Here is a 22,184-nt window from a genome sequence, read left to right as displayed (position 1 = left end):
GAGCCCTGATATTACTGCTCAGTCAGAGCAGCTTTATCAATGCTGTGACTAGCCCAAGGTCACCTAGCTGGCTACATGTGGGGGAGGAGTGGGTAATCAAACCCGGCTTGCCAGATTAGAAATTAGCTCTCTTAACCATGACATCAATCTGGTTTATGATATGGGATCAAAAGATATTTTCCGTGTAGATTTGGGTGAAGGGCTACTATTGGAGAAGCCCGTGGCCAAATGTTTTGGAAACAAACCTGTCTTCTTCAGATCCAGGGGACAGGGCCTCAAATTCTCTACTGGACTGGGCCTTTTGTGTTCTGTCAGTATAGGCTACATTAGAGCCAACTTGGTGTCGTGGTTAAGAGCGACAGCTTCTAATCTAGCAAGTCAGGTTTGATTCCTCACATTCAGTCAGTTGGGTGACCCTGGGCTATAGCCCTCTTAGAGCTGTTCTCACAGAGCAGTTCTTCCAGAGCTCTCTCAGCCTCACCTACCTCACAGGATGTCTGTTGTGAGGAGAGGAAGGGAAGTTGATTATAAGCCACTTTGAGACTCCTTCGGTCAGTAAAAAGCAGGGTATATAAACCAACTCTTCTTCTTCTAGACTATTGTAAATTGCAAGTTCCCTCCATACATTTCAATTTATGAAGCAGCTTCTTAAACTTTCCGTATGTAAAAATAATTCAGCTAACTTTGAGACGCTGAAGATGGTTATGTATCACCAGGGTCTTGCTTTTATAGACAATCTATTACTGCCAGGAACCTAAATCACTATTAATGTAATGTTGAACTACAATATAGTGTAATTCCAATTTGGACTTGAAAGACAAATTGCAGGTTCTGTACTTTGTGCACACCGTACCACAGGGACATAAATCCTGATTCCCCCCCCCCTTCCCATTGTATCACTGCCTTCATTTAAATTTGTGTATTTTATTGAACTGAGATATTGCAGTAGATACACCATTCCCTTTGTATAATACTCTGGCAATGCACAAATGCATTCTTGCAGACAGCAGCAGATATGAATGCTCTGAATACATTTAAATGCATTTGATTAAAGGCTGTAAAAGAACCTTTGGTCATAAAAACCCAAAAGCCAATTCTACAGCGTCGTTGGCTTTGTGTATGTTTGTGATGTGCGTCATAGAGACTCGCATACATTTTGAGCAGAGTAAAATAACTTTTTGCCACCTTGTCAATCTCATTCGAAGGACTCCATCCCTTTGTCGTGTTTGAAAAAGCCATTCACTTTTTCCTCTCTTCATTGGGAGTATGATTTGGCTACCAAACAATCTCTTTGGGCCACTGCTTCACATTGCGTTGTCTGACACAGAAATTAGTTCTAAGTTCGGAAAAGCATGTACCTTCCAATGGAGTATTGGTGACGTGTAATTCAGCAAAGAAATCGCAGATTTCACTGAACCTCTGCATCAGGCTTTCTCAACCAGGATTTTGTGAAACCCTGGAGTTTCTTGATGATTAATTTTTCATATATTTTAAAAATTAGTTAAACATTTATGAGGTGATATGACTATATAGCCTCTGCCCATGAGGCTGGGAGTTCAGTCCCAGCAGCCGGCTCAAGGTTGACTCAGCCTTCCATCCTTCCGAGGTTGGTAAAATGAGTACCCAGCTTGCTGGGGGGTAAACGGTAATGACTGGGGAAGGCACTGGCAAACCACCCCGTATTGAGTCTGCCATGAAAACGCTGGAGGGCGTCACCCCAAGGGTCAGACATGACTCGGTGCTTGCACACAGGGGATACCTTTATCTTTATAACTGTATATGGTCATATCAACCCACCCAGCCCTGACAACATGGCTAAAAATAGGCTTGGAGGGGGTGGGAAGGGGAGGGTTCCCAGATGTGCTTGTACTCAGCTAATGCTTCCCAACCACATTCTGCATGATTGCACCATTTCTGGGGTTTCTTAAAGCCTGAAGCCTGTTTCAGGGGTTTCTTAACGAGAAAAGTTGAGAAAGGCTGGTCTACATGCAGGAACAGTAAACGTCTGACTGCAAGTGGCAGGAGACAACAACAGGTCCTGGCCTCCATGGCTTACAAGTCCCAAAGTTGTTAGACCTCCAGAAGAACTGGTTGGATACTGTGTGGACTAGATCTGGACTAGATGAACCCCTGGTCTGATCCATCATGGCTTTTCTTCTGTTCTTATGATACCGTTATCAGATTTGGTTAAGCCAGCTTTTAACCTGATCACACGTGTATTGCATGGAAAATGTTATTTTCTGCATGACTTATGCATTAATGTTCAAGATATGTATGATCCATGGAGTTCCAGGCCCAAAGTGTCCTCATCTGGGACATCCCAACATACAATACCTTTTTCCAACGAAGAGCAAGTCCTCCATACCACTAGAACCTATCCAGTCACAGTTCCCTCAGAACTCTCTTGGCCCTGCTTACCTCCCAAGGAAGAACCAAATTTGATGACAAGAGGAAAGGGAGGCAGGGAAAGTCAGGATCCCAAGAAAGAATGCCAAAGGGACAGAATTCAGCTGTGGGATGGCCAGAAGTCCTGCTGCTGCTGGCAGTGAGGAAATAATTTATTATTGAACTAGCTAGGCCCCCATCCCTCCCCGCTGGACAGGCCTCAGCGGGTGTCTTGTGGGGCAGGAGCGAGGAAGTGTCGGCAGGGAGCCTGCTCCTGCTGCCACCAGCTGCCAAAGGGGGCTCGGTGGGCTTTTGGCATCCCGGGGTGGGAAGGTCCGTCTGCCATCTGCAAAAGGTGTGCTGAGCCCCATGGAGGCACTGGCTGGGCTTTGGGGGGGGGGGAGGTGCTGGGGGCCAGTTCATCCCTCCTCCTGCTGCCCCAGCAGCCCCACCAAGGCCTGGCAAGGGCCGGAGCTCCTCAGGTCAGCAGGAGCATTGGGTGGGGCCTCCCACCCCCCATCTTCCCACCCCGAAACCATGGCTGACTAGCTCTGCCATCTAGGGGCCAAATGCCCTACTGGGGAGCCCCAAGACCCAGGGGCTGCTGCCCTCCTGGGGCAGAGCCCTGGAGCCTCAGAGCCCTGGTGGGAAGTGCATAGAGGAGGGAGTGGACAGGGGTGGAGGGCAAAATGCGATTGGCCACCCGTTGGATGGACAGGCCATCCAGTTGGAGGAGAGGGCATGTAGGGGCGGGACAGCATCTCCTTTTCTCCTATTTTCCCATCAGTGCATCTCAGATTGTGGGGAAAGGGAGGGTATGCACTGGATGCATACTTGCTATGTATCATCATTATGGTACTACTCTTGATCTATGGATTGCAGCACATACGAAAAGCTGGCTTAGTGGAATGCTGCTGCATTTGCATTCTACGGAACTCCCTGAGCAAGCCTGGCACAATATAGTCACTCGCGGTATAGTTACTCGGAATAAAGGATCCTTTTCCCACTGCTCCATTTCCCCCTCATCTCTCGGATCCTTTTGATGTGGCCTTTCATTCTATTCCCTTCACCCATATGAAAACACATCTCTAGGGCACATTCAAACCAAGGCATGCTCAATTCTTGTTCTGTCACCAGTGCTGAATGTTTGACAGACCGCTAGTTTGTCCATCATCAACAAAAGCAAGTGCATTGTCTGGACCTAGAATTTTCACATATGTACACACGGAGTACACATTAGGAGGTTGCTGACCTTTTGGGGAAGACCTAGTGGGAAGAAGAAGAAGAACAAGAAGAAGAAGAGTAGACTTTTTATACCTCAATCTTTCTACCCAAAGTGGCTTCCAATCATCTTCCCTTCCTCTCCCCACACCAAGCACCTTGTGAGGTAGGAGGGTCTGAGAGATTGGGAATCAGATTTGGTTCTCTGGATTAGAGTTTGCCACTGTGGACCAGTGGCGGTTGGGAGAGGTGGGAGGGATCTCTTCTAGCAATCCCACTGCTCTGAGCAGCTCCGGCCCTGGCCTTGCCAGGCCTTGGTGGGGCTGCCAGGGCAGTGGGAGGAGGGACAAACTGCTCGCCAGTGCCTTCCCCCCAAAAAAAGTTCTGCTGCCACCGCCATGGGGCTCAGCAGGCCTTTTGCAGCTGACGGCAGGAGGAGCCAGGTCCCTGCTCGTGCTTTCCCCCTCCCCGCACAAACAGCCCTCTGGGGGCTTTTGCGGCCCTTTTGCATGTGGCAGCAGAAGGCACTGGGTCCCCATCAATGCTCACCCTCCCCACCCCGAGAACACCTGCCAAGGCCTCTCTAGGTCTCAGATGGCCTGTCCATGGTGGTGGTGGGGTGGCTTGTGCCCATTGTATTGTGAGATGAAATGTGCTTTGCTGCTAGTTCCACATAATGCTCAGTTTTAATGTTGTATTTCAAATTCCCACTTTAATACTTAGCAAACCGAAGCAGGGAAATGGGAAGCAACTGCATAGCTAAAAGATTAGCATAGCTAATATATTTTCCTCATCACATTTAGTGAGATTACTCTTTGCCAAGGAAGCCAATTCAGCCTTCAAGAATTTGCAGGAAAGTGGGTCTAAAAATACCGTCCCGTCTGATCAAGATCAATAAACTGCATAAATCTTAAGAGTCATGCAGCACTAACTATCATTTCATTGGCCCAGACTCTACAAAGCACAGGTTTCCAGGAAGACTGTCCATGAATTACATTACCATGATGAAGCTTCTTAGGCAACAAAAAGCCACTGAAACTCAAACCAAAATTTACCCTGGGTATTGACACAGTCAATAGGAAGCCATTATCAGGAGAAACTGCCATATTGACAGTTCAGCTGTCAGGAAGATTTCAGCTGTGGCATTTGGCAAAAGACAAGTCACAAAGGATTCTCCGCACTAGATCCACGAAAGTCTCCAGCAGATTGAGGAAGGCTTGTTGTTGTTAGTTGCGAAGTCGTGTCCGACCCATCGTGACCCCATGGACAATGATCCTCCAGGCCTTCCTGTCCTCTACCATTCCCCGGAAGACTACAAATCCCCTGTCTATAGCTATTAGTAGGGTTAAGGGTATTGTGACTTCTCAGCTTGGGCACTAATATCAGCACTTACTATTAACCAGTGCCAGATGGCGGGAATTTATGGGGAAGTGTGTTTGGCACGCCACAGTTAAATGGTGTGGCACATCCATTTCCTTTAAAGCCAACTGTAGCTTTTCATGATCCACACAGTCAAGATTTTTGCTATAATTTATGAAAGATATGCTGATTATCTTCTAAAATACCCTTTGTATGATCCAGTAACCAACTGGCTGTAGAACCAGCTAGAGGTAGAGCTAACTGGCTCCAGTAACCAACTGGATGTGTCCTTTCCTTTTCTGAATCTAGCTTGAACATCCGGCATTTCTTGTTCCATATATGTTAACAGTCTTTGTTGTGAAATTTTGAGCATCACTTTACTTGCATGAGGAATTAATGTGATGGTCTGAAAGTTACTACAGTCTTTGATGTCTCTGCAGGCCTGTGCATAATGGAAAAGCCGATCCTTTGAGGTCTGCCTGCTCCCCCACACCTACATGTCTCTAGAGCAGACTGTGTGGCAGGCAATTCCTTCCTCAGTGCATACATGGGATACGGTGGGGCATGGTGCCCCACCACTAGGAATTGGCAGTAATCACCATGCATAATCGGACAAAGATGCCGAATCAGTTCATTGATGCATCAAAGTCAGTATTATTTACTGAGACAGGCAGAGAGATTTTCCAGGATCTGCAACAAAGATCTTTCACATCATCTACAACCTGATCCTTTTAGCTGGAGATGCCAGGAATTGAACCTGGGGCATTCTGCATATACCAAGGCTTTTCTTTTGGCTACAGGAGCACTCGTTGTGCATTCATCCTTGATAATAGCTCTCATTTTAACCCATAGTTCTGATTCACATTCCCTTGAACCTAGTAATGCAAATCTGTTTTTCCTATGGCCTTTAAACTTTTAGGAAAGTTGTTTAGATTGTTTTTAGGCCTTCAGGCTGTTTTTAATGTTTTTCTTCAGATTTATTGTAATTTTCAATTCATGATATATACCACAATCAGCTTCTGGTCTTTTAAAAGAAGATAACAATGCTTATCCATCTACTTCCAATGACAAAAGTCTATTTGATTTCTTTACTGGCTGTCTGGTGATGTCTATGCATACAAATATCTGGTTGGTTGCCTGAAACACATGTTTGCAATCAACAGATTGTTGTGTACACAGAATTCAATGATTCACTCCCCTGCTCCAAATTCAGTATTCAAATACTCATTTGAATGTTCACATGCCCATTTTCTTAAGTAGATGCAACTCAGGTTGATTCTAAAGAGGCGTTTGCTGACTGATTCACAACTGTATTCGTTTTCATTGTTGCTGCAGTTTAAGTAACTCAGAAGCCAACATACTCAGCCGAGTCCTTGCTGATCCAGAACAGACCTCACTTGATTGTACTCACAGCTGCTTATGGGAACGAAAGCATTTTACATAAAGGCAGCATCCCACTTAGCCTTAGTGTTACATTTCATTCATTCACTGGTATGCGAATAACCATCTGACAACCAGCTGCCTTCCCCTCCCAGGACATTTGACTCTTGACTGATCCTTATCCTTAATAGAATGGCTGACTGACAGGAGTCTAATTTGGCTAAGTTCTGTTGCTTAGCACCAATTTGAAATAATGTGTGTGTGGGGGGGAAACTCTCTTATTTGGAATAGAATGTGACAACAGAAAGGAATATATGGTTCAGATGCATCATGCTGGTACTATTTTCTGAAGAAAGAACAAATTTTAAGAGTATTCTGCTGCATGACGTCAGATTAGAAAAAACAACTCTTTGGAGCCTGGCATTTCCAGTCATTTTGTTGTAATAGCAACCAACAAGTGAATTGGTGAAGTCAACCTTGAAGAGATGTTGTTAAGTGGCTAAATTGTAACTAGATGTGTACTCTATAGATGCCAAGTGGTCACTGCTGGGATAGCAGCCAATTTCCTAGACATGTACTTGGAATTTTCTACTCCACATGCTGGGAAATGCCTTTGTTTAAGCTAGGGTGATCACCCACTACTTGCTCTCTAGGACAGCGATTCTCAACCAGGGGGTTATGACTCCTGGGGGGTCAATTGACCCTTCTCCCAGGGGTTGCCAAAACCACAGCAGTGTCAGTGACACAAAGGAGGTCGTGGCATTAGAAAGGTTGAGAATCACTGCTCTAGGAAGAGAAGGACTTTTGCCTTGGAAGCAGGAAGGAACCTCCATTATCCTCTGAGCTCTCTCCATCTGCTCATGTGTTGGCATGTAGTCCTTCAGTCAAGCCTGTCAACGGGGCTTGCAATGTGTTTCTTTTGTAATAATTCTCTACGTTTTTTTACACCATTTCAACGAGGAGACGGAAGCAGGTGGATATGACATATATTTGTGTATAATCTTTCCTAGTAAAGATTATTCATTTGAAACCTCAAAGGTTATGAGTTTGGGTCTGTGCCTAATCCACAAAAGGAAACCAATAACAGCAAATGTTCTGCAACTCTGCAAATCTTTTTTTCCCTGGAGGGACTATTTTGGGCCATGCCTAGTCCAAATTAGCCAAACCTCCCCCCCCCCGCCCCAACAATCTTTCATCCTCTATAACAAAATTCCCTGACCTGGATGGGCCAGGCTAGCCCTACCTCATCTGATCTTGCAAGTTAAGCAGGGTCAGCCCTGGTCAGTATTTGTAAGGAAAACCACTAAAGAAGTTGAGGGTCATGACATGGAGGCAGGCAATGGCAAACCACCTCTGAATGTCTCCTGTCTTGTATGGCATTCCCTGGTATGGGGGGGGGAGTTACCTTAAGTCAGGGGCAACTTGATGGCCCACAAAACAAAACCCAGCTTCTGGAAATTCTTCCAAGAAGAGCCCTGAAGCTGCGCTGTTATAGATCTATGGAAAGGAGGTGCCTGTCATATTTTGTAAGTGTTACAGATTCTTTTGGATTTGATGGTGCCCATCATGTACAAATCTCGTAAAGTTTGCAAATCAAAGGAATCCTTCCCCTCCTCACCCAAACTGCTCAGAAAGCAACAGTCAGAAGCAGCATGGAGATTAGAGGCAGCAATCAATTTTAAATGGATGATAGGCAGTAACTGTTCACTTTATAAAGCGGATTAGGTAAATCATGTTGGGTTTTTTGGGGATTCTTTAAGAACCCTGACTTTTTGCCCATTAGGCTGCCTTTTAGCTACTATTATGCTTGTAGGGGAAAATGTGTTTAATATTTCCGTAGCCATTCTCATGTTATCTGGGCGTTTCAATTTGCTTAGCTTCAGACAGACAGCTCTACAGACACAAGTGGCAGGGGGAAGGGACTCAGACCATGAAGAATCACAGAATCCTAGAGTTGGAAGGGGCCATACAGGTCATCTAGTCCAACCCCCTGCTCAACACAGGATCAGCCCAAAGCATGTGTTGATGAAGCTTTCATTGCCCTGCTGGGCAGAACGGCAGCTCTAGATGTAGACCACAGAGATAGGACCTCCTGGGTTGCACATCAACCCTTAGGATAATTTTAAGCCCAGATGTGTCTGGGTGGAATCCAAGATCATTTAATCTTCTAGAACAGGCACGCATCTTACCACCCCAGAGCCAGTTTAACGATCGGTGGGTCCCTAGCAGGGCACAACTGCATAGGGAGCAGCCAGCCTGGCAGTGCAGGAGCCCCCACAAGTGGAAACGGATGCCACTCTGAGTGTCCTTCAAGAGCTCCAGCAACCCAGCTCTCTTTTTAAAGAGGCCCTTGCCAAGAGGGTGTTGGAAGGAGCGAAGGAGGGGGCTGCTGCCGCCTCTTATGTGGTCCTGTGCAGGAGGGGAGGAGGCAGTGGAGGCCATATGAGCACAGGGCATGGAGGAAGGAGCAGCAGCAAGCTGGCAGCAGGTGAGAGAGGGACCAGGCTCGATGGAGGAGGATGAAAAGCGCTTCTTCTTCTCCTCCTCCCTGAGCAAAGTGCATGTTTGTGCAGGCACTCTCTCAGATCCCACTGGGTCTCGTGGCTCCGCCTCCTTAGGGCTGTGCCTGAACGATGCAGCCATCTTCTTTCCTGCCATCCTAACATCCTTGATCCATACACGGTTGAGGGAAAGAGGGGTGGACGAGAGAAGCTATGGCCCTGGGAGGGAAGGCACCACACGGGGCCCCTGGAACCTCAGAGCCCATATCCCCAGCCCTACCCCAGGGGCCTTGCACTTCCAACAATATCCTGGGTCGTCCTACTGTTCCTCCAAAGAGTTCGGGGCAGCATCCTTGGTTCTCGCTTCCCCATCTTATCCATACAGTCGGCCACTGAGCTGTGTCAGGCTGAGAGTGGGACTGGCCCAGCCATTACTTCTACGGCAGTCCAAAGCAAATGCTGGCAGGGGCTCATGGGAATTGTAGTCCATGAACATCTAGAGGACCACAGATTGACTATCCCTGTTCTAGACATCCTGCTGGTATGTGTGACCATAGCATACAGACAGAAGCTTCTGCCCACATGCTGAAGTCATTTCTTTCCCTCTTGATAAAAAAGAAGAAGAGTTGGTTCTTATATGCCGTTTTTCTCTACCCAAAGGAGTCTCAAAGGGGCTTACAGTCCCTCCCCCTGGCTCTCTCCTCTGATCTTCCGGCGAAGCGATCGCCATTTTTTTTTTCCGAGCGGGCGGAGATCAACGCACCGGCAAGCCTTTGTTTACCCAGCGAGGCTTCCCCGGCTGCAGTCCCTCTGTTTAAAGTCACCAAGCACAAGCAACACACAGCCCCTTTTGCTGGTTTATTTTTCACACTATTTTCGGCCGAAAATCGCGCCCGTGCGGGGGGGGGGGGGTTCACTCGGAGGGAGCGTGGCAATGATGAAACGGCAGCTCAAACACCAACTGCTAGCTGGATGGGTCTGTCCGTTGCAACAAATCAACGCAGATTCGTTGCAACGTGTTTTTTTTTAAACCTTCCTTAAAGGGAAAGGGGCTTTTGGGGAGCATGATAATGGCCGCCCATTGGCTGCTTGACGGCCAGGGGCAGGACGCAGCTCAGCAATATCGCTTCCTGGCTAGCGATTTTTGCCGAGACCGGAAACCTGTGGGAAACGATAGAAACGCAACTGGATTCCATTACAAAGGCAGGTATGCATAACGATGAATTCCACTATTTAAAATGGCGATTTCCCATTCTGCAACCAATTTTAACATGGATCCTGGTGCGGAATGGCCCTCAGTCTTTCATTTCTGCCTCCTCCTAAGATATGGCTATTAAAATGTCAAAATACATTTTTGGGTTTTGTTTTGCTGCAGGTAATTATTTTGTTTTACCATGCTTCTCACTCGTCGCTATTCTGTCTCTCGATAACAGGTGCTCCTTCCCATTTTGTGATCTCTTTGCTATTGTGGCACATTAATATTGATAGGAAACTGAAGGGGAAGACAGAAGAAGAAAATATTTCTCTTGTGCAGCAGCACATGCATGGCTTGTCAGGGGAAAAGGGGTGTTAGATTTCCTTGGTCTCTTGGGGGATTTTATTCCTTGCAAATAAGCAAACCACCTGGAGGGTTTAATTGACTGGTAAGTCCAGTGTCTTTCACAGGGAAGGTCAGGGGTTCAGTACTTGCTAGCTCTAGCTGAAAAGATGTTGGGCAGGAAGGATTCTGGGAAGAATCTGTGTGAAATCTTGCCCCTGGGATGGCCAATACTGCCCTAAATGGATTCTATGTTGTCTGGACCACACAGTGAACCTCATATATCCCACCCATTCAGGAAACCTTTCCAGGAACATCAAGCAACCTCAGGGTTTCATGAAGCCCTTGTTGGGAAAGCCCGCTGTAGGCATTTGTATCATAAGATAGATAGATAGATAGATAGATAGATAGATAGATAGATAGATAGATAGATAGATAGATAGATAGATAGATAGATAGATAGATAGATAGATAGATAGATAGATAGATAGATAGATAGATAGAAATCCTTAACACTATTTCACTCGCTTATATATTTGGGAAACAGCCTCCTGGGAGGACACTGTCCAGGACCCTGTCTGTCCAGGTCTACCCTGATTGGTCCTCCCTCTCCAGCTACCACCGTCCCTCCTTGCCTGCTAGAAGCCTTGTGGCTGCGGCCTCCATCGTCGCCCACGAGGAGGGAGGCAGAGACAAGGCTTCGCGGCCAACAGGTACGCTCCTGCTGGGAGGGAGCCAGAGGGGGGAGTTCGCAGCCTCCCTGTCACAAAGTCCTGTCACTGCCAGCAGGGGGGGGGTCTTTCCACTCCCTTTAGCCAGGACAAAAGGGAGCCTCCCACGGCAGTGTCACCAGCAGGGGAGGGTCTTTCCACTCCCTTTAGCCAGGACAAAAGGGAGCCTCCCACGGCAGTGTCGCCAGCAGGGGAGGGTCTTTCCAACCCCTTTAGCCTGCTTTGCGGGCCAAAGGGAGCCATGGCCACTCTCTCATGCCCTCCTACCTGTTGCCCCTTTCAAAGCCCATTTTTAAAATGGGATTTGATACTAGTAAATAATTAAATAAATAAATTTGTATGATTTATTGCCCCCAAGATCCAACCGGAGGGAGGGAGACCAATGACTGTCCTCCCTGTAGGAGGCCACCCAATCATTGCAATGCAGTTACTTCTGTAAATACATTGCAAATCCTGAGGTCTTGCAGCTTGCAAAAGCTTGCTTGCTGCAACAAAAAAAGGTAGGTGAGAGCCAGTTTGGTGTAGTGGTTAGGAGTGCCGACTTCTAATCTGGCATGCCAGGTTCGATTCTGCGCTTCCCCACATGCAGCCAGCTGGGTGACCTTGGGCTCGCCACGGCGCTGATAAAACTGTTCTGACCGGGCAGTGATATCAGGGCTCTCTCAGCCTCACCCACCCCACAGGGTGTCTGTTGTGGGGAGAGGAAAGGGAAGGTGACTGTAAGCCGCTTTGAGCCTCCTTCGGGTAGGGAAAAGCGGCATATAAGAACCAACTCTTCTTCTTCTTCTAGGTGGGGGGAGGAGGCTGGGGGGGGGGAGTTAGCCAATAGGGAGGCAGGTTTGGGAGGGTAAACATTACTTGGCCAATCAGAGAAGGATTATCTTTTTTGAATATTTGCTCTGCTTGGCCCAGAGACTATTTAGGGCTAGGGTGTCTCTTACCTGCTCTGCTCTGTTCCCGGGCTGGCTGCTGAGGTGGTCTGGAGCTCCGGTAGAGAGTCAGATTCTTTGAGTCTGACTCCCAGAAACTGCTGGTCCTGGCTTGGTGGTTGGCTGCCTTGTTGCCCTGAACTCTGGAGGATCATCGCTGGAGAAGACATCTCAAGGTTTGGCCAAGGGTCTCCTCTAGCTTTCTCTGTTTTCCTCTCTCTTCTTACTTCACTTCTTGTTTTCCCTAAAACCTATTATATTTGGGTTTCTGTTGTGTGGGTTGGGGTGTATTTGGGTGGGGTATTTGGGGGCTCATATTTGTTTTTGTTGTTGTTACTGTTGTTTGGGGGGCAGGGACAGAGCAGGGCACGTGCCCGGTTGTTTTGGGATGCTGTTATGAGTTTAAGGAAGGTTGATTAAATTGTTTTTCCTTGTTATAGGTTCTGTTCTGGTTTGGGAGACCAGAGTTGGGGAGTGTTCTTTCCTGGTTGGGGGTGGTGCTTCTAGTGTTTTCAAAATTGGTTGTTTGAGTCCATTTTTATTGTTCTAGGCTTGTGATGTTTAAGGTTTAGTAGTTCATTGCAGTTATTCTTGTTGGTTGCCAACCTTGGGTATGTTTCCCTGGGTGGCTTTTGTTGTGCTCTGGTTGTGTCCTAGGGGGCACTGTTTGATTCTTTTTGGGGTGCCCAATCTCCATCTTCACTGCCTGAGAAGGTTGGGGAAGGTCATTTAAAGGGTGGACTAAACTGCTGATTTTGACAGATCAGCTGTTTGGTATATTCTCTCCAAACCCCCCCCCCCAGCCTTCCCAGTCCCTGAGAAGACTGGGTGGGGCACTGAAAGGGTGTGCTGAGCAGTTGATCATGACAAATCAGCTGTTTGGTGCTGCTCTCCCACCGACTCTTTCTAAACAGCCAAGAGAAGTTTAAACTGGCTGAACTGTGGCCAAATACACTGATACCACTGATCCAGCTGATTTAAGGTACAGCAATGGACAATTTGGCTCAGATACATCCAAAAAGTACCTGATTCAGCATCCACATGGGGAATGTATGGCTTGTCCATACATCCTTTAGGATGCTTTGGGCTGATCCTGTGTTGAGCAGGGGGTTGGACTAGATGGCCTGTATGGCCCCTTCCAACTCTATGATTCTATGATTCTATCCGTAGTCAGAGTCAGTGGACAGAGTCTTTATTCTGTTGAGACCAAAGAAACAAAATAAGTATTAAGAACAGGCACATACAGGTTTACTGTCAATAATTTTGGGGGATGCAAATGGGTAGAATGAAATAAAATTGTAGATTTGCTACAGGTGTCCATGTTAATACAATAAAAATATCATAACAGCTTTTTAGAAATTGATTGAAGCAAGCTTCTCCTTATTGTATGCATGCAGCATCTAGGAAATTACTGTGTTTGTATTTCTTTCTTTCTTTTTTCTTTCTCTTTCTTTTTGAAGTAGCAGTCATAATACATGTCTTAATGAAAGCCCGAAAGTATAGTGTAGCTTATGACAAGATTAGTTTGGAAATTGTATTTATAAATATATTCTTACACAGTGTGCACATTTAGTGTTCACAATGCCTTTCCAATAAATCATTAATTTAATATTCCATTATAGATCATTTATGCCATTTTGATTTAAAAGTTGTTTAATTTAATTGATTATAAATTCACGTGGTCCAGTTATTCATACCCAACAGGCACAAACCATTGATTGCCCATTTCAAATTATTTTAATGAAACTGAAATATTGTTCCACATCTTGCCTCCTTCTGCAGCTCATTCCATTTTGAGCCTTGAGATTCTCAAAGTTCAATGAAACCAATCATGGAATGGAGAAGTTGCTTTCTGATTTCCTTGGGGAAACCCTAGAGGCCGTGGCATCACTTCTGGGTAAAACCGGGAAGAGAAATCACAACATTGATTGATACTTCCCCTCTGTAAGGCCTGCCCACTGAATTTCCCACGAGTTGAGAGTAGAGGCCTGGAAGTTTATTCCCAGAAAAGCATACATGAACTGAAAACCCCACAAGTTGGAAACGGCTGCAGTGGGAAGGGGATGAAATTGTTCCCTTTTTCCTCTCCCAGCAGCGAAGTTCTACTGATGGAAGAGGCAGGAAAGGGCTGCTGGTGGATGAGAGTGAAAATGTAATTCAGGTCTAGGGTGATTTTGCTTCCTTCCTCCTCTTTATGTCAGCCTGCATGGCTATTAGCCTACTAAGAATACATTTTCATGGGGTTGAAAATGACTGCTGGAAAAAGGGGAAAGATCTGTGATCCTTCATGTCATTTCTGATTGATCACTGGGTGGTATATACGGAACTATTTGTCTCCCTTCTGACTTGTGTAAGTTGGTTTAGTCTTGTTGGGCGAAGCCCTTGCTTGCTTGGTTCTGTTTGTTAGCTAGAAGTATAGACCGCCCCCCTTAAAGTCCTACTGTATTCCTCAAAGTGGTGAGGAGGTGAACTGCGGAGGTCACAGCCCGCAGGCCAATTACAGAGGCACAGGGAAGGACCTGGCAACACACCCTGTCTTTTATTTTTTGCTTAGAAAATTCTATGCTAAGTATGTCAACTATGGTACTGTGTGGTAGGCCCCCCAGGCCGCGACGTGCTGTACACTGGAGAAGGGCGACTGGGCCGGAACGCTATGTTAGGCATGAACCGGATATGGAAGGATAAGGATATCAGCCTTAATACTAAATGCTGGCTAGGCAACGCCATTGTCTTCCCCATAACAAGCTTGGATGCGAAAGCTGGACCCTGAAGAAGGAAGACAGGAGGAGAAGAGATGCCTTCGAATTATGGTGTTGGAGACGAATGCTGCGAATCCCATGGACAGCCAAAGTTACCAACAAGAGAGTTTTAGAGAGGAGCAAACCAACTATGTCATTAGAAGGCAAGATATTACAGCTAAAGCTCACTTACTTTGGACACATTGTGTGATCAAACTCGTTAGAAAAATCATTAATGCTCGGCATGGTCAGCAGCAAAAGAAAACGTGGTCGGCAAAGGATCCACTGGCTTGACACAATCAAAGCCGACACAGGGATGACCATGAACCAACTAAAAGAAGCAGTCATTGACAGAGACGTGTGGCAAATACTTTCCTGTAGAATCACTGAGGGTTGGACACAACTGAACGGATGACATCATCATCATCATCATCATCATCATCATCATCATCATCATCATCATAGACTGCATGAACTCCCTTGTTCTGAAAGCAGTTGCTTGTGTCACTGTATTTCTGTGTTAATAACCAGATGTAGTTTTGAGCACTCCCATTTCTCATATGAACCTGACAGCATGAACCTGACTGAGTAGCTTTGACCTACAAGTCAAAGGGAGTATAACATGGTGTCAGAAGTGGTCTACACACAGTTCAGCGTCACGCTGGATAATTCCAAATTATACCCTTTGGTCATTAACAGAGCATTTCAAGACTCTGTCCAATTTATCCTTTGTGAGGAATTTTAGGGGGAATGCCTGACAATGAGAACAGAAATTGAAGTTGTATGTAATAGATCCAACCCACTGTTGACCAGTAATATGAGCACAAACTCAAAAAGCTGTCATGTAGCCACTGGTTCCTGCCGTGATTTGCTTGACCAAAGTCCCAGAATTCCTGTGGGGAACGGACCTGATGTTGCCTTGCTCTTCCTCCCTCCCTTTTGTCCCCATGCTCTGGGGGCATCTGGCTCCCTATGGTGTGCCCAGTTGTTGTGGCTGTCTCTTCCCGCCTGGGGGGTCAACTGTAAACTGTGCTACCCTTTGACAATAAGAACCGTTCTGTCTGGAACTGAGTTGTGTACAGAAGGAGGGGGGATTTTGCTTCTATAAAAGCTTTATGTTTTTGCTTGCCTCAATCTCTGGCAACACAAGAGCCTTGTGAAGCCATTTGTACTCTCTTGAATAAAAATCTAAGTTTCTAACCAGAACTTTGACTGGTCTTTTGGGGAGGAAATTTGCCATGGAACAAGGGGTGGCCAAACTGTGGCTCTCCAGATGTCCATGGACTACACTTTCAAGGAGCCCCTGCAAGCATGAGCTAGCGGGGACTCATGGGAATTGTAGTCCATAGATATCTGGAGAGCCACTGTTTGGCCACCCCTGCAAGGCTAGTTCCTTCTCATCCCTAGCATGAGACCCTGTCTCGTGTCTCCCTTCCATTGAACCTAGAATGTTAAGTGTGAACCACAGCGTAGGCTTCTGGATAAGGCTTCCACATTCATTCCTGTGTCCGTTCGTGTGTGCAACTGCTATACAAAACATATGTGTGGGATGGAAACATGGAGCTGGGTCATCTAGTCCAACTTCTTGCAAAGTGCAGAAAATTCACAGCTAGCCCCGCTCACCTGGTGACCAGTGCCATGAGGAAGGCAAAAGAATTCAGCTTCCCTGTCTGGCATGGAAGAGAATTCCTTCTTGACCCCATAGAGATGACTGGCATTACTGTGGGCATATAAGAAAAGGCCACAAGAGCTGAGCACTGGTCCATCCCTTCCTGCCCTCCCTCTCATGATCTACCTACATTCATAGTCGGTCATAGAATCAGCACTGTTGTCAGAGGTCCATCTAGCCTCTGCCTTAAAACATCACCTCCTGAGGAAGCCTGTTCCACTTAAGAACAGCTCCGACCATCAGGAAGTTCTTCCTAACGTTTAGCAGGATCTCGTCAAATACATGTACATGTTCTTTGTTCCCATTTCACATGAAATGGACTACACTTGGTGCAAAGATAATGTTCGCTATTGCACTTTCTTATATGTAGTTCAGGGGTGGGCAAACTGTGGCCCCCCAGATGCCCATGGACTACAATTCCCATGAGCCCTTGCCAATCTCTCGCTAAGCAATTCCCCACTGCTCATTAAGGTTGTGGGCCTCAGCCACCGATGCAGCAGCGTTGGCTGCCTCGGGCTTGAACAACCACATTGGTGGCCGAAGAACACAACCCTATCTAGACATGCGTGCGTTTCTGGGAATACCAGCCTCATGGAATGAGCTCCTGGAACAGCTAAAGGCCCTGTCAGAATGAGCCATTGTGTGGGAATGGTGGGATGTTGTTGTTAGGTGCGAAGTCGTGTCCGACCCATGGACAATGATCCTTCAGGCCTTCCTGTCCTCTACCAAGATATAAATCAAAATAATAATAACAACCCAGTTCCACAGGGCCCATAAGACAGAGCTCTTCCACCAAGCATAAGATCTTGGCCCCCTCCTCTAAGTACCAACTTCTGGCACCGACCCAAAGAAATTCACCTACGGGAGGGATACTGCAGATTGGTTGTAATTGTTTTAGATGGTTGTTTTTAAACTGCCACAAGACTTCCAGGAGTGGAAAGAAAGAAAGAAAGAAAGAAAGAAAGAAAGAAAGAAAGAAAGAAAGAAAGAAAGAAAGAAAGAAAGAAAGAAAGAAAGAAAGAAAGAAAGAAAGAAAGAAAGAAAGAAAGAATGCTGTTAACAATGAGATACTTTCATGGTCGTTACTTCATAGGCCGTACGGCACCCAGCCTCAGAAATGACAATGGTGCATAACACCAAGCTAAAACAACATGTTGTGCCTTTTGTACAAAAGAAGACCAGAAACTGTAGTTGAGCAAGATGGAGGAGAAGCCTTTGGCAGAAATTCCTGGCCTCACAAAATGACAGTTCCTAGGATTTCCTGGAAAGAGACAAAAAGCGGCAGAAATGAAGGATGGTGAAGAATTCCTATTTTGGAAAGTCTCCCGCTTGGACAGGAAATCTATAACAGTCCTTTTTCATTCCTGCGTGTGCTTAACTTAATTTGTTTCTTTTCATGCCAGCGACATTAGCATGTATTGTACACTCAGCAACAAAGTTGAGCCAGAAAGGGAATCGAAATGTAAACAGCTCAGCTCTGCCCTCCGTGGCAGGAAGCTTTTTGTAGAGGCTTTTATGCCAGACTATTGCTGGCAGCATGACCCCATTGCTTCAGCCAAGGCAGAGCAAATTTAGCACTTAAACTTAAAAAAAAATCCTTTTTTGATCTTGTACCTCAAATCACATCAAGGAACAGTAAAAGCTCTGATCCCGTTTGATCCCTCTGCCGTACCATTTATCTGAAGGTCTTTCCTAAGACAGCTCCAAAAATGGGCAGCATAACATTGCTTCTTGCTCTGTTTTGGCTGGTTGAGAAAGCTGCAATTCTGACAGAAGTGGGGGGAGGGAGGTGAAGGACTTAGGAGGTCAAAGAAGATGTTGACCCATCCATTCTTCTCCGAGTCTGGCTACAGAATATGGAGAGGACGTCACACCATCTTATGGGGCACTACATCTTTGTGGCCTTTCCTTCTGTTGGAATTGCATTTAGGAAGTAATTTGGTGACATCAGACTTGAACGGCTGTTGTTAAGCTGTTTAAGCAGCTGAGCTGCACCTATGTGCTCACTAGTATAGCTAATGGTCATTCTGAGATTGCAGGGGGGAACTCCCAGGCACATGGCTAGAATTTCCTTTGTTTAGGCCGGGCTCCCACTTCCTGTTTCTTTAGGAAGATCAGTGACTGTGCTTTGCAGAAGAAAGCAAGCTGCTATTAGGCTTGGCTTTCTCACCACTTGCTGATGTGTGGCATGTAGTCCACCTACAGCCTAGCCACTAGAGGCTTGAAATGAGCTGCTTTTGTAACTACTCTCTTTTGTACTCTGCTTCAATAACAAGACTGAACCAGATTAATATATTTTCTGTAAATAACCATGCAGTAAAGATTCTCTTTTAAAGCTCAAAGCGCTGTGAATCTGGATCTGTGCCTTATCCACAAAGGTACTAATAAGAGAGCCAGCTAGGACTTTAATCTGGCAAACTGGGTTTGATTCCCTGCTCCTCCTCCACATGCACCCAGCTGGGTGACCTTGGGCTTGCCACAGCACTAATAAAACTATTCTGGCCAAGCAATAATATCAGGGGTCTCTCAGCCTAACCTACCACACAGGAGGAAAGGAAAGGGGAGAGGAAAGGGACGGCGATTGTAAGCCGCTTTGAGAGAAAGCGGTAGAGAAAAGTGACATATAAAATCCACCACCACCTCCTCTTCTTCCTCCCTCCCTCATTTTGTCTCCCATACTTGAGGGTCAGGGTGGGTCCCATTCTGCTATAACTATTTCCAGGATCTCATGAAGAAGGAGGGAAAGCCAGAGTCACAAATGAATGGAAAGGACAACAATGAGTCCTGATCTACAAAATAGCTAATAAAAGCCTCACAGTTAATTTTCAATTGACTATTGTTTGGGTGCCCTACCTCAGGGGCAGTAAGGGATGAAATTACCCAAAATAATTGTGCTGGGAGTGGGTTAGCGGACATGATGGATGTTGCGGGAAAACTCACATTTGGTAACCTGCACCGCAACCTCATAGGCTCTCATAAGTGTCTTATAAGATGTTCTCGAAGCTTCATCATGAGTCTTCTTCCTGACCTGCTCTAGTCATCTCAGTTCCCATTTCCTCTCATGGAGCTCCTTGGGGGGTGAGACGAGAGAAGCTGTCGGGGAGAGATCGCAGTGATGGTGGCCAGCATCCAGCCATGCCAGTTGTTGATCAAATAATCTAACAAGTCACTGGGTCCCACAAAGTATTCAGGAAACCATCCGGATTCATAAGTCTCTGTGAGCTGACCAAAATTCACTCCCCCTGCTTATACAGGGAGGGGTGATATACAGAGCTGAGCCTTCATGGCACAGTTATCTGGCCATGGAACAGTATTTACTGCAATAATATCCACATCTACTCTTGCACAAAAGATCAAATCCAAGGTGTGGCCTGCCTGATGGGTGGGGCCATTAACAATCTGCAAGAGCCCTAGCATCTCCATGGCTAAAACAAGGTCTAGGCCATGCCCTGAGGCTGCATGGACATTGAAGTCACCCAGAATTAACAATGTGAAGGAATGCAAAGTCCAGGCCACTGATGCCTCTAGGAGGCCCAGCAGGGCAACTGGTGATGCATTAGGCAGGCGGTACACCAAACATATGGCCAAGCTCTTGACCAAATCTCATCCTAGGCCTACACATTCAGTGTCTGGGATCTTTGGTGCTGGGAGTACCCTGAAGGAGTAAGCCTCTCGGATCAGTCTTGCCACCCTTCCCCCAGCCCGAAGTCTGGGGCTGATGAAGGCCTGAAAACCTGGGGGGGGGGTAAGTTCTTCCAGAGTGACTGCTTTGCCCTCCCTCACCCAGTGTCAGAGACAGGTTAACGACCCGAGCCTCTGCCCCCACATTTATGGGGATGGGAAGGAGATTAGAAGAGGTGCAAGCATAGCCGTACGGCACCCAGCCTCAGGAATACCAGGGTGGGTTGCTCTTTGGCCAATGAAATCTCCCACGTCTTCTCTGCTTTACCCTCCAGTTGTTGGGATCTTTGACCCAGTTGGGCCCCCTGCTTTTTGTCACCCTCCAAACAGATGATTTATCAATCTAGTGTCGTTTGCCGGGGGGAAATACAGTAAAAATGGCTTCTGCCATAGAGCCTTCCCCAAAGACCTGCATCACCAGCAGTGCAAAGACATCTTCTCTGGCATACACAAGAAGTGACCAATCAAGTATAGAACCGTGGATTCACCTAGGTCTCCTTCATGCTGCCATTATATCCTTCTGCTCCCTGCTTGTTACCAGGGAAAACCTGAGAATCTTATTACAAACCTATTTTCGATCAATTGATTGTCCTTAATAACCCCTATGAAAAAGTTTGATTCAATGATGATTAGAGTTTACTTCTTAGATGCAGATATTTTTCTTGAGGTCCAAAATACAATTACACCATGAACTGCTTTTTAGAGAAAGATGTCTCTCCTTTTTCACTTTTCATTGACTATTTTAATCAATGACATCACTAAGTAATGCACATTGGTCAGACCCGATGCTCCCCTTGATGCATGGCTATCAAACAAACTGTGACAAAAAGGACACACTGTTGATTTCCACTCCAAAATGCTGCCTTCATTTACATCCAAAACATATATTTAATCTTCTTAATAATACTTTTCTCCTGGGAAAAAAAAAAGCTTAAATTCAGGAGTTAATTAAAGGAAAGCTCAAAGGCAGTCGGAATGCATGAACTGTACTAGCCTAGTCTGAGTTAACTGGGAATCTCTAAATCAGAAGACCATAACTGAGTAGAAGAATCAGTAGCTGACACAGTAGTAAATCAGCACCTGAAACGGAGCAGATACCCACAGCCTGATTCTACTCAACATAATGAACCCCCCCCCCCAGAACACAGAGGCACGTTCGTCTTCATTAGCAGAACCAGCCTTGAGATTCAAATCCAAATTACAATTTTGACATTCAAAACATTTGCTAAGCTCCTACCTGTGGTATTGCTTTAAAAATCAGAAATGTTTTAAGAGGAACCACCAATCTAGGGTTCCCAGCCGCCTGCTGGTCCTTCCGCAGCCAGTGGGAGAAAGAACAAAAGTAACAATTTCACCTTCAGTGACAGAATGTTGTTGATTCCAAGGAAAAAGTTGGCATTAGGGTTGTGCGATGCAGCTGCTGAAGTGGGGGGGGGGCATTGTATCACCAGAATTAGAGGACTGACAACACTCAGGCTTCTCTAGGAATCACAGGGGGGGATCTATTATTTTACCATAAAGTTTCTGGTGATCCTTAGAGAGGTGTGATGTCAGTTCCATGTTGACGACATACTGTCACTAGCAGCTGCCACCCCAGATCCCCACTCCCAGCATCCCACTGGTTCCCAGTCAAGGCCTGGCAGGACTACACTAATCAGAAGCACTGATCTTTCTTTCAGTGAAGAACCCTTAAAAAAATAAAGCTAATGCCAGACTGTTTGCCACCCTCCAACTTAACCACTACGCTAGCTTGGTGTAGAAGAAGAAGAGTTGGTTTTTATACCCTGCTTTCCACTACCTGAAGGAGTCTCAAAGCGGCTTACAATTGCCTTTCCTTCCTCTCTCCACAAGAGATACCTTGTGAGGCATGTGAGGCTGAGAGAGCTCTGGGTGTAAGAGGGACAGACCAGAAAGAATGGGATGAAATTAATTCAAAAGAAATTCCATCTAAACATCCGGAAAAAGTTCCAGACAGTTAGAGCGGTTCCTCAGTGGAACAGGCTTCCTCGGGAGGTGGTGGGTTCTCCATCTTTGGAGATTTTTAAGCAGAGGC

This window comes from Paroedura picta, chromosome 2 (assembly GCF_049243985.1).
Source record: "Paroedura picta isolate Pp20150507F chromosome 2, Ppicta_v3.0, whole genome shotgun sequence".
Lineage (NCBI taxonomy): Eukaryota > Metazoa > Chordata > Lepidosauria > Squamata > Gekkonidae > Paroedura > Paroedura picta.
This window is presented reverse-complemented; position numbering follows the sequence as displayed.